This window comes from Bos taurus, chromosome 10 (genome assembly GCF_002263795.3).
Source record: "Bos taurus isolate L1 Dominette 01449 registration number 42190680 breed Hereford chromosome 10, ARS-UCD2.0, whole genome shotgun sequence".
NCBI lineage: Eukaryota > Metazoa > Chordata > Mammalia > Artiodactyla > Bovidae > Bos > Bos taurus.
The window spans coordinates 30087276-30100588 of NC_037337.1; the positions used below are offsets into that span (position 1 = coordinate 30087276).

General features: G+C 42.1%; 1 long non-coding RNA gene across 1 annotated transcript; it reads left to right on the forward strand.

The window, feature by feature from the left end:
* Nucleotides 1-41: 41 nt before the first annotated feature.
* On the forward strand, nucleotides 42-13007 carry LOC132346357 (uncharacterized). Its single transcript, XR_009496167.1, has 2 exons — nucleotides 42-9032; nucleotides 10110-13007. It is a non-coding gene; the product is annotated as an uncharacterized lncRNA (long non-coding RNA).
* The last annotated feature ends 306 nt before the right edge of the window (nucleotides 13008-13313 follow it).

A 13313-nucleotide genomic window follows, 5' to 3' on the forward strand; every position in this document is an offset into this window, starting at 1 on the left:
TCTGATTGGTCCGCTCCTCTTTTCAAAATCAGGACCCCGGAAGGTGGCCAGGAGCTGCCTGTCCAAGGAGTTACCGGGTTACCGGCCGGGGGCGGGCGACGGGGTTGGGCACGAAAGGTGTGGAGGGCAAAACTAAGAAACACGGAAAGAAAGATGAGTTCCACTTGCTCTTTCTTAGCCATAATTTACAGGGAAATACTATCTATTATATATTTTAAAACACCTAGCCTGAACCCGAGATAATATATTTGGGGAAATGTAATAGACACCTCATTCTCTCTCTCTCTCTCTTTTTTTAGGTCTCGGCGGAGGCCGAAGGCCCTTTTACGAAGAAACCGGTTCTACTGAACTGTAAGGGAGACCCTTTGGTCGGGATTCATAAACGCTGATTTTAGTAACCCTAAGCGGGAATGTTTGGTGGAAACTTCGGCTTTGGGAACTGGTCCATACTTAGGGGACTGATGATGACACCCAGATCTTTGCGTTTAGGTAGTTAAAATACAACAAAGAAGACCTGTCGAGAGGGTGGAGTGCGGGAGGAAAGTCTAGGGGAGGCGGCCGCTGCAAAAGCTTCATTCGGTGGGGTCTGGACTTGGACCACGAAGGAGACTGGTTCCTGACCCTTAGGGTGCAGAGAGCGTGGTTTATCTTGTTGACAGGCAAGACCGCACATACCCAGCCCTCGTCCCGGGCTGCTTTTCCATTCTCAAACGTCAGCAGTCCCATCGGAGATTAAATATTTTTAGGGCTGGAGATGTGGACTCAAATACTACAGACAATACAGCATACGTTTATTACCACCGTTCCTCAGTCCCATGTAAACTTGGCAAGAGTAGCAAAAACTAAAACAAAATACAAAACTGTATCTGCCTTATCCAGTTGTGTGCTTATCGCCTAATAGTGCCAGAGGCCAAATACGTCATTTGCCCGACTTGAAAGGGTTTAAATGGGAAACAGTTTTCTTAGAAGCATTTTGTTCCTTTTGGAGTTCATGTACTTAGATATTCTACCTTTTCCAATCTAAAGAGGGTGCCCTGAAATGGAAACAAACATGGCAACCCACTGCAGTATTCTTGCCTGGAGAATCCCATGGAAGGAAGAGCCTGGCGGACTGCAGTCCATGGGGTTACAGAGTCAGACAGGACTGAAGCGACTGAGCACACACGTGTAGTTTGGTACAGGATGAGTGAAACCAGACACGATTTTGGCCCTCCAAGGGGGGAGGGAGCAGGGGAGAATATCAACCAAGTAATTATATGAATGGGGACATAATTATTAACTAAGAGACATGCCCTAAGGAAAGGAATATTCTATGATAGGGTACAATGAAAGATCCTTGATGGGGGAGGGGTGATGTAACAATGAACTGATCTGAAGAATCAGCAGAAATTAACTTAATAAAAAGTGAAGGTGGAATGGTGGACTGGGCCTAGCATTCAGAAGACAAAAACACTACAGAAAAAGCCATCAGTTTTAATAGGAGTAGTGCATCAGAAGCTCTACTAAACGTATTTCTCTTTTCTTCCTGCTTCAGACATAACTATAAAAAATTACTTACATGGTTTTTAGCCTCCTCCTTTACCCAAACTTCCCTTTGTTTTGGGTTTTAGGACCCACTGTATCTCTTGAATATTAATTTTTCTAACTGTATCTTAATGCTTTTTCTTTAAAGCTGAGTGCTTTGATTTTATGTTTTGTCCTTTCTCTTAAGATGAAAATACTAGTTCTTAATGTATTGACACAATTATTTACTTCTTTATTCATATTTATAAATACACGCATATAAATATATATGTATAAATAATACATATATATTAACAGAATAAGAATAGCAGTATTACTAACATAAGACTACTGAATGAAGTTTAAATTTGCATGTGTGTTTTTTCCCTCCATATTAGTGTCCCACTGGAAATGTACAGAAAAAATACTGTGTTTAAAATGAGCTCGATATACATCTTCTCTTTGGTTATTATGAATGTACTATAGTTTATTCAGCCAGACCTCTACTGAGGTGGCTTCTCTTGGTACAGAGAGTGGTTCTAGGGCAGGCCCATAGTTGTGGTGCAGGGGCCTAGGTGCTCTGCAATATGTGGGATCTTCCCCAACCAGGGATCGAACCCATGTCCCTTGCATCAGCAGGTGAAACTTTAACCACTAGGCCACCAAGGAAGTCCTGTGTTGCACTTTTAAAAACTAACCCTTATTGGACTATTTGCTTTGCTTGTCTGTTGTCTGTTTAAACTGTAGTTAAAATAATCAACCTCTTCCCTTAATGAGACTCTGAATGATAGGTATGAATGTTTTTCCCACTTCCAAGTTATAAAAGAATTCATTTATTCTTTTTGAAAAAATACCAGTATGGTTTCATTTTTGAAAAATTTAGATCTCTGATCCATTTGGAATTTATCCATTGTAGAATAAAGGCTGTATCAAGCTTTATCTTTTTCCATATGGCTACTCATCCCTAGACATTTTGTCTCACTTCAGCAAACTCCCACACCTACCTCTAGAAGTAACAATACACTATACTGAATGCCCCACAGAGTACCTTGACTGGATCATTAGACTTTGCCTTTATTTTTATCTATTTATTTTTAATTTTGTCTGTGCCCCGCAGTTTGTGGGGATCTTAATTCCCCGATCAGGGATTGAACCCCAGGTCCCTAGAGTCCTAACCACTAGATGGCAAGGGGATTCCCTAGACTTTGCTTCTAGTTAGCACCACTAGGCAGCACACATCTTTTTCTTTAGCTATCTCACTCTCTTTTCTGTGAAATTAATCAAGTATCTCTCACAATTCTTCCCTACATTTTCTTCCTGCACCCCCGCTTGGGAGAAGGTGACTTGAGTAGCTTTCCAAATCAGATCCGGAGATATTCTCTGTAAAGCCAAAGTGATCGGCCTTGAAATCATTGCCTTCAAGGCTTGGCACATTGTACAGACATGATTTCATTGATTAATAAACCAAAACATTTGGGAAGATGTCTAAAATTCAGCTTGACTAACAGAAAATAATTTAGTGATTTTCTCAGGTCAGTGGAGTTCTCACCAGAATAATGGCACAGCGATGCTTCACCTACATTGCCCTCCAAGACTGAGATGCTTGCTCTTCTTTGCTTACAGGAGTATTGGCTACAGACAGCTCATAGCCAAGTTCCTTTGAGGACAGAGAATTGCTCTCATAGAAGGGAGCTGCCTCACCCGAGATGACACCTCCTCCTGGGGGCAGTCTGTGTGCCATGTCTGGTCCATGTGGGGGGACATAGACCTGTCCCTTACCTCAGTTTAGGACAACTGAACGGCCTTCCAACCTTAGAAAGTCTTATAGGATGAGCTGAGGCCTATGTGGCAACTGTATCACAACTCAGCCTTTCCATCTGTCCAGTCCTGCTTTCCAAACTCATTTGCTGTTGCTATTCCAAGAGTTTGCCCCAGTAAGCCTCCTGCTCACAAATCTCAGGGCCTGTTATTCAGGCAGCCCAACTTAAGGCATAGGATTTATGCTTTCCTTAATCTGTGCTCTCAGCTAGAGCCTTGCTATCAAAATGCAGTCCATGAATCAGCACCATTGCTGTCAACATGGAAAAGTTAGAAAAGAAGTAACTCAGGCCTCACTCCAGATCTACTGAATCAGAATCTGCCTTTTTATAAGGTTTCCAGATGAGTTGTCTGTACACTAAAGGTTAAGAAACTCTGGACTAGGCTCAAAGGACAATGGTCTGAACTCAAAAATATTTCTTCCTGTGGGTTATTAAGTGGGAAAACCCAACAACATGTTTTGTTGTATTTTATATTATACAAATAGAGAGTAAATGTTATCATCTGACTGCTCAAGTTTAGGTCTTTTAATCTCAGGTCACAGGGTTTTCTCTTGCCTTTTGAGGTTGCCTTGTATGGTGTTCTGATATCCAAAAGAATAGTCCAGGACTTGTGACAACTCTGAAATGACAGACAAAAGGTGTCAAACATAGAATAATAGCCTTCTGAGACTTGTGAGTGGAAGAGACACATGCAAATTTCTGTTCTGTTCTAGAGCAAGAAATTCAAGCTGGTTTTTTTGCAGTGGTCTGAGGGAAGGTAGGGAAAATGGAATGGAAAAAGACAATGATAGATAAGCCAAAATGATTAAATAAAAGCTATAAGTACAGAAAAGCTTAAGAATTGTTCTGTCTTTCACAAAACTACAAAGTGGGCAGTTTCATAGTGCCTTCAACCACAATACAGGCTTGATAAGTTAATGAGCACCATTACATGGAGAAGGAAATGGCAACCCACTCCAGTATTCTTGCCTGGAGAATCCCATGGACAAAGGAGCCCGGTGGGCTACAGTCCATGGAGTCACAAAGAGTCAGACACAACTGAGCGACTAACACATACATACATACATGGGTGATATAAGTTTATTGATTTGGAGGGTGTTCAAGATATAATTTGAGAAAAAGCAAGTCACAAAGTTATATGAATAGTATGATTGTTGTGCTTTATATGTGTATATGAAAAGAAAAATGGAATGATGTTAACAGTAGTTACATCCGAGTGGTAACATAGCCAAGTGACTTTTACATTCATCTTTGTGCTTTTCTTCTATTACCACTTTTTACAGAAGTGATAATATTTAAATATTTATAATGGATATAATGGGCACCACGTGAATATTTATAATGGGTATATTGTTGAGGGTTGAATTGTGTCCCTCCAAAAGATATGTTGATGTCTTAACCCCCAGAATCTCAAAATATGACATTATTAGTTAAAATAAGGTCATACCAAAGTAGGGTGGCACCCTAATCCAATATAAATATTTTACTTATCATAAGAGGAGGTACAGTCATCTGAGGTAAGAATGCTGTGTGATGATGGAGAAAGCAATTGAAGTGCTGAATCTGCATGCCCAGAAACACCAAAGATTGGTGGCCCCTGCCACAAGCTAGGAAGAATTAAGGAAGTATTCTCCCCTAGTTTTCAGAGGGAGCACTGCCCCACCAACCTTGACTTCTAGTTTTCAGAATGGTGGGAAATAAAATTCTGTTGTTTGAAGGCACCCAGTTTGTGCTACTTCTTTAAGATAGCCCTAGAAAATTAATACAGATGTTACCTGACAAGCATTAAAAAGTATAGTCATTGCCATTTTGAAAATTAAATGGAGCTGTAATTGATCTGAAGGAAGATGACACTCATCAGCCTGCACAAAGGTGATTTCTCCCACAAAACCTTCCCTGAAGGTTCAGAGAGGCAACACTAGAATCCTTGGTGGGAGCAGCTAATTGCACGCATCACTTTCCTCCTCCAGGTCTAAATTCCCTTGAGAGGGCAGGGGCCAGGTTCATGTTCACTTCCCATAAAATGTAGCTCTGAACTTGAACTAAAGATCTCAATGAATGCTTTTTGAATTATTGAATAAGGGATTCCTATTAGCAAGAAAAGCTTTCCCTCCCACTCTTACAGAATAGGATAATCAGACAAACAAAAGCAACAAAGCACCTGGAGGATGAGAACGGAAAGACTCTGGATTTGGGAGGAGCGGAAGGCAGGGGTCCCGTAGGCCAGCACGTCTGTGGGCACAGACTCCTGATCTCTAGTTGTGTGGAGTGTTAAAAAGGTCTCCTGTCAAACAAATGTAACAGTTTCTTCACCACAGGGACTCCGGGGGCTTTAAAAATGTCATTGTGCACTGGGACTTTCTAATAAGAGGAGGGAGTGGGGCTGCTCTTCCTGCATTTGACTGGTAAGTTATTTTTTCTCTCATTATTTCCAAGCACTTGGTGGTGGATGTTTGAGGAATGTTCACGGTGTTCATGTAAGCCCATTGAGAATACCCTTAGGAGAGAGTGAAGTCAGGTGACCTGAGGTTGAATTCCAGCTCTACCATGTAATTATGGAAGAGTTACCTAACTTGTCTGAGCCCCAGATTCCTCACCTATAGTGAGAAATTATTAATGTATCCACCTCTTATAAGACTTACATGACTCATGAAATTATTAGTGTCTTGCCCAGTGTACTGAAGACTTCAATAAATGTTAACTGTTAATAAGTATTACAGGTATTTGTCAGTTCAGTTCAGTTCAGTCACTCAGTTGTGTCTGACTCTTTGCAACCCCATGAATCGCAGCATGCCAGGCCTCCCTGTCCACCACCAACTCCCGGAGTTCACTCAAACTCATGTCTATCGAGTCGGTGGTGCCATCCAGCCATCTCATCCTCTGTCGTCCCCTTCTCCTCCTGCCCCCAATCCCTCCCAGCATCAGAGTCTTTTCCAATGAGTCAACTTTTTGCATGAGGTGGCCAAAGTACTGGAGTTTCAGCTTTAGCATCAGTCCTTCCAAAGAACACCCAGGACTGATCTCCTTTAGAATGGACTAGTTGGATCTCCTTGCAAGTATTTGTAGCTGGTACAAACTCAGAAGTCTCAGCCATTGGGGAATTCTAACAGCTGGAGGAAATGCCAAACCATAGGAGAAGTTTACCTCTGTGTGCCGTACGGTGTGTAGAATTCTCTGGGATCTTTTGAATGTGATCCTTTCTCCCTACTCCTTAGAGCAAAGGCGTTCACTCCCAAATGCTGAACACAAGGGGAAAGAATAGCATCCCCATTTCACTGTTAGACTGACAAAGCTGATATGAGACTTCCCCTTTGCAAGTGTCCTTCAAAGAGTTTAGTGTGTTCATCTGTGTCTTCTGTGTGCCTCGTGCAGAGAGGTCAATAATACTATAAACAGAGAAGAGCTCCAGACTGAGTCAAGCAAATTCCAGAAAATTGAAAAGGTCATGGCAGTAAAGTACATTACTATAATCCACAGAATATATGAGGCTTTAAAATCCAAATGCCTTGACTTTTGATCAAAATTTATTGGAGATGAGAAGAATGAACTACCTCAGTACATTTTTATGGCCAGAATTAAAACAAGTGTATTCTCTTAAGCCCTGCCAGCAGTCTTAAATTCATTGAACCACCTTCGGTGTCCACAGAATTCTGTCTCTATGGAACTCAATGTGATGGGGAACTCTTATGGCTTTGGAACTTTCCCTGAAGTTGAAAGGTGAGACAAGAGTGGGTGATAGATCACAGGACCAGCAGGCGAGCAGGCGAGACATCTTCACACATTTGAGACAAGAGTGATGGTTAAACGAGTGCTGGTGGTTTCTCAAGGATACCGGGGAGCTAACCCCCTGGGTCTATGATGCTGATCAGCCTAAATTCCAGAGAAGGCAATGGCAACCCACTCCAGTACTGTTGCCTGGAGAATCCCATGGACGGAGGAGCCTGGTAGGCTGCAGTCCATGGGGTCGCTAAGAGTCGGACATGACTGAGCGACTTCACTTTCACTTTTCACTTTTCACTTTCATGCATTGGAGAAGGAAATGGCAACCCACTCCAGTGTTCTTGCCTAGAGAATCCCAGGGACGGGGGAGCCTGGTGGGCTGCTGTCTCAGGGGTTGCACAGAGTCAGACACGACTGAAGCAACTTAGCAGCAGCAGCAGTAGCAGCAGCCTAAATTCATGACCTGTTCATCCACTATCCATGCAGCAGGGTCAGCCCTACATGGATCTGTCCCTCTGCACCGCTCCAAGCAGAAGTGGTATGCAGGGAGTGTGGGTTCGACCCCTGGTCGGGGAGCTAAAATCCCATGTGCCTCATGGCCAAAAAACCAAAAACTTAAAATGGAAGCAATTTTGTAACAAGTAGAAGCAGTTGTTCACTGTAGATAGTAGCCTTGCAGCCCAGAAAGAGTATACAGAAGCAAACCTGAAGCTCCATGGATCTCTCACATTCAGCAGAGGATCCTTGATACCTACAGAAACTCTGGGTGAGGCAGCTATGGGGCCTGGTTGGTAAATATTTCTAGGAAATAGTTCTTAAGAAAAATTCCTCAGAAAGAGCTTACTCACCTTCTCAACCTCATAACTGAAATGATCGATGGTGTTCCTGTCTCACCTTTGGCAAAACTTAATTACTCTGCCATCTGAGAAGTTCCGCCAAGAGAAGAGGCAGAAGGAACTAGTGTTTATTGTACACAACATGTCAGGCGTTAATCCTGTTTTACAAAGGAGGAAAATGAGGCTTAGCAAGGTTAAGAAAATTGTACAAGGTCCTAAACTGTTAGATGGCAGAGCTAATATTCCAGCCTGGCTCCAGAATACATACTCAGTCTGATACACACGCAACTGGACTGCAGCACTTTTTCTGCAGGGAATGCCGGTGAACTTGAGAACAGCCTTTTTTTGTTTTTGCTTTTCGTACTTTTTAAAAATTTTGTTTTCTAACTGGAGAATAATTGCTTTACAGTGTTGTGTTGGTTTCTGCCATACAACAATGCAAATCATCCGTAATGATTTGAGCCTCCTTCTTGAGCCTCCCTGCCCTCTCCCATCCCATCCCTCTAGGTCATCACAGAGCACATGGCTGGGCTTCCTGTGTTATATAGCAGCTTCCCCCTAGCTATCTGTTTTACACATGATAATATATATATGTAGATGCTACTTTCTCAATTCGTCCCACTCTCTCCTTCCCCTGCTGAGTCCATAGGTCTGTTCTCTACATCTGTATCTCCATTCCTTCCATGCACATAAGTTCATCTGTACTATTTTTCTAAATTCCATTCCCTGGTGGCTTAGATGGTAAAGAATTCGCCTGCAATGTGGGAAACCTGGGTTCAATCCCTGGATTAGGAATATCCCCTGGAGGAGGGCTTGGCAACCCACTCCAGTGATAGTGCCTGGAGAATCCCCAAGGACAGAGGAGGCTGGCAGGCTACATTCCATGGGGCCACAAAGAGTCGGACACGAATGAGCAGCTAAGGACACACACACTTGCGTTAGTATACAATATTTGTTCTTCTCTTCCTGACTTACTTCACTCTGTACAGCAGGCTCTAGGTTCATCCACTTTACTATACCTAACCCTGAATATTCATTGGAAGGACCAACGCTGAAGCTCCAATACTTTGGCCACCTGATGCAAAGAGACGATTCATTGGAAAAGACCCGATGCTGGGAAAGATTGAAGGCAGAAAGAGAAGAAGATGACATGGTTAGATAGCATCACTGAATCAATGAACATGAATTTGAGCAAACTCAGGGAGATAGTAAAGGACAGTGAAGCCTGGCATGCTGCAGTTCATGAGGTTGCAAAGAGTCGAACATGACCTAGTGACTGAACAACAACAATATTCCATTGTATATATGTACCACAACTTCTTTATCCATTCTTCTGTCGATGGACAATTAGGTTGCTTCCATGTCCTGGCTATTGTAAATAGTGTTGCAATGAACACTGGGCTGCATGTGTCTTTTTGAATTGTGGTGTTCTCAGGATATATGCCCAGAAGTGGAATTGCTGGGTCATAGCTTCCCTGGTGGCTCAGATGGTAAAGTGTCTGCCTGCAATGCAGGAGACTGGAGTTCAATCCCTGGGTCAGGAAGATCCCCTGGAGAAGGAAATGGCAACCTTTTCCAGGATTCTTGCCTGGGAAATTCCATGGACAGAGGAGCGTGGCAGGTTACAGTTCATGGGGTCGCAAAGAGTCTGACATGACTGAGCAACTAACACATGGCAGCTTTATTCCTAGTGTCTTAAGGAATCTCCCTATATTCTCCATAGGGTCTGTATCAATTTACATTCCCACCAACAGTGCAGGAGAGTTTCCATTTCTTCACATCCTCTCCAATCTTTATTGTCCATAGGTTTTGTTTTTAAAATTTATTTATTTTTTATTGAAGGATAATTGATTTACAGAATTCTGCTGTTTTCTGTCAAACCTCAACATAAATCAGCCATAGGTATACACATGTCCCCTCCCTCCTGAACCTCCCTCCCATCTCCTGCCCCATCCCACCCCTCCAGGCTAACACAGAGCCCCTGCCATATAGCAAATTCTCATTGGCTATCTATTTTACATATGGTCATGTAAGTGTCCATGTTACTCTTTCCATACATCTCACCCTCTCCTCCCCTCTCCCCATGTCCATAAATCCATTCTCTATGTCTGTTTCTCCATTGGTGGCCTATAAATAAAATTTTCAGTACCATTTTTCTAGATTCCGTATATATGCATTAGAATATGATATTTATCTTTCTCTTTCTGACTCACTTCACTCTGTATAATAGGTTCTAGGTTCATCCATTTCATCAGAACTGACTCAAATGCATTCCCTTTTATGGCTGAGTGACTGTGTGGATCACAATAAACTGTGGAAAATTCTTCAAGAGATGGGAATACCAGACCACATGACCTGCCTCTTGAGAAACCTATATGCAGGTCAGGAAGCAACAGTTAGAACTGGACATGGAACAACAGACTGGTTCCAAATAGGAAAAGGAGTACGTTAAGGCTGTATATTGTCACCCTGCTTATTTAACTTATGTGCAAAGTACATATGAGAAACGCTGGACTGGAAGAAACACAAGCTGGAATCAAGATTGTCGGGAGAAATCTCAATAACCTCAGATATGCAGATGACACCATCCTTATGGCAGAAAGTGAAGAGAAACTAAAAAGCCTCTTGGTGAAAGTGGAGAGTGAAAAAGTTGGCTTAAAGCTCAACATTCAGAAAACGAAGGTCATGGCATCCAGTCCCATCACTTCATGGGAAATAGATGGGGAAACAGTGGAAACAGCGTCAGACTTTATCTTTTGGGGCTCCAAAATCACTGCGGATGGTGATTGCAGCCATGAAATTAAAAGACGCTTACTCCTTGGAAGGAAAGTTATGACCAACCTAGATAGCATATTCAAAAGCAGAGACATTACTTTGCCAACAAAGATCCATCTAGTCAAGGCTATGGTTTTTCCTGTGGTCATGTATGGATGTGAGAGTTGGACTGTGAAGAAGGCTGAGAGCCAAAGAATTGATGTTTTTGAACTGTGGTGTTGGAAAAGACTCTTGAGAGTCCCTTGGACTGCAAGGAGATCCAACCAGTCCATTGTGAAGGAGATCAGCCCTGGGATTTCTTTGGAAGGAATGATGCTAAAGCTGAAACTCCAGTACTTTGGCCACCTCATGCAAAAAGTTGACTCATTGGAAAAGATTCTGATGCTGGGAGGGATTGGGGGCAGGAGGAGAAGGGGACGACAGAGGATGAGATGGCTGGATGGCATCACTGACTCAATGGATGTGAGTCTGAGTGAACTCCAGGAGTTGGTGATGGACAGGGAGGCCTGGCCTGCTGCAATTCATGGGGTCGCAAAGAGTCGGACACAACTGAGTGACTGAACTGAACTGAATATTCCATTGTGTATATGTACCATAACTTCTTTATCCATTCATCTGTCGATGGACATCTAGGTTGCTTCCATGTTCTAGCTACTATAAATAGTGCTGCAAAGAACAATGTGTCTCTTTCAATTTTGGTTTCCTCAGTGTATATGCCTAGGAGTAGGATTTCTGGGTCTTATGGTGGTTTTATTCCTAGTTTTTAAAGGAATCTCCATACTGTCTTCCATAGTGGCTGTATCAATTTACATTCCCACCAACAGTCAAGAGCATTTTCTTTTCTCCACACACTCTCCTGCACTTATTATTTGTAGTCTTTTTGATGATGGTCATTCTGATATCTTATGATAGTTCTGACTTTCATTTCTCTAGTAATGAGCAAAGTTCAGCATCTTCTCATGTATTTATTAGCCATTTGTATGTCTTCTTTGGAGAAATGTCTGCTTAGGTCTTCTGCCCATTTTTTGATTTGGTTGTTTTTCTGATATTGAGCTGCATGAGCTGCTTATATATTTTGGTTTTGATTCAAAAGCCATCACACATCTTGATTTGAGTAGCAACTGAAAACCTCCTATCCTCTGTAATTTCCTGTTAGTGGCTGATCGCTTCAGCTTTCATTCTGACTTTCTTTTAAAACTCAAATTACACTGAGAGACATACTTTGTTTCCTAAAGGAAGACCTTGATAATATTAGATCATGCATCACCAGAAGAAGAGAAAGAGGACTTTACAGAGAAAATGGCCAAAAAAAAAAAAAAAAGGAAAAAAAAGGAACAGTTGGAGGTGCCAAGTACTTGAGTCTATTTCAGAATTTTACCTGTAGCCAACCCAGTGATCCTTTTTGCTTTTTAGGAAGAATAAGTTCTATATTTTAGAATGTGCATATCTATCAAATGCTACTGTTGTAAGAAATAAATGAGACTGATGCGAGGAAGTTCTGTAAACTAAATGGCTTATACAAACAAGGTATGGGAGTATTTCAGTTTGTAAATGCACTCAGTCTTATGGCTAAATGCCCTTTTTCTATTATTCCATGTGACTCTATTCTCTTGGGTGCATGCATGCACAGTTGCTCAGTCATGTCCGGCTCTGTGATCCCACAGACTGTAGCCCTCCTGGTTCCTCTACGCATGGGATTTTCCAGGCAAGAATACTGGAGTGGTTGCCACTTCCTACTCCAGGGGATCTTCCTAACGCAGGGATTGAACTCATTTCTCCTGTGGTTTCTGCACTAGCTGGCAGATTCTTTACACTGAGCCACCTGGGAAGTCCTCCATTCTCTTGACCATGTATTAAATACAAGTATGGGGGAAAACCATATGTGGACTCTAGAAACAAATTATATAGGCAATGAGCGCTAAAGCATTGATGCTTTTGAACTGTGGTGTTGGAGAAGACTCTTGAGAGTCCCTTGGAATGCAAGGAGATCCAACCGGTCCATCCTAAAGGAAATCAGTCCTGAATATTCATTGGAAGGACTGATGCTGAAGCTGAAACTCCAATACTTGGCCACCTGATGAGGAGAACTGACTCATTGAAAAAGACCTTCATGCTGGGAAAGATTGAAGGCAGGAAGAGAAGGGGATAACAGAGGATGAGATGGTTGGCTGGCATCACCGACTCGATGGACATGAATTTGAGCAAGGTCCTGGAGTTGGTGATGGACAGGAAAGCCTGGCGTGCTGCAGTCCATGGGGTCACAAAGAGTCAAACACAACTGAGTGACTGAACTGAGGCCAATGATTTATTCTAGAAAATAATGTTTAATAAATAAAACTGAAAGAATTGCAAACTTTTTTGCATGATTTTCAACATTATTTTCTCTTATGGTTTTAAGAACACAGTGAACATTTTCTATCAACTTTTCAATAGTTAAGCACTATATTAGAACTTACCAGCAGAGGGGAGTAAAGGAACACAAAACATCTTTCAGTTTAGGATAATTTTTGTGTCTAAACAGGGCAGAAAAGTCCTCAAATCCATGCCTTTTAAGAAAAATTAGCCAATATGGATCCACATGAACACATGAAATTTTATGGACAGCTTGAGTCTCTGACAGAGGTAAACAAACAAATCTGTAGGTAACAAAGGCATTTAT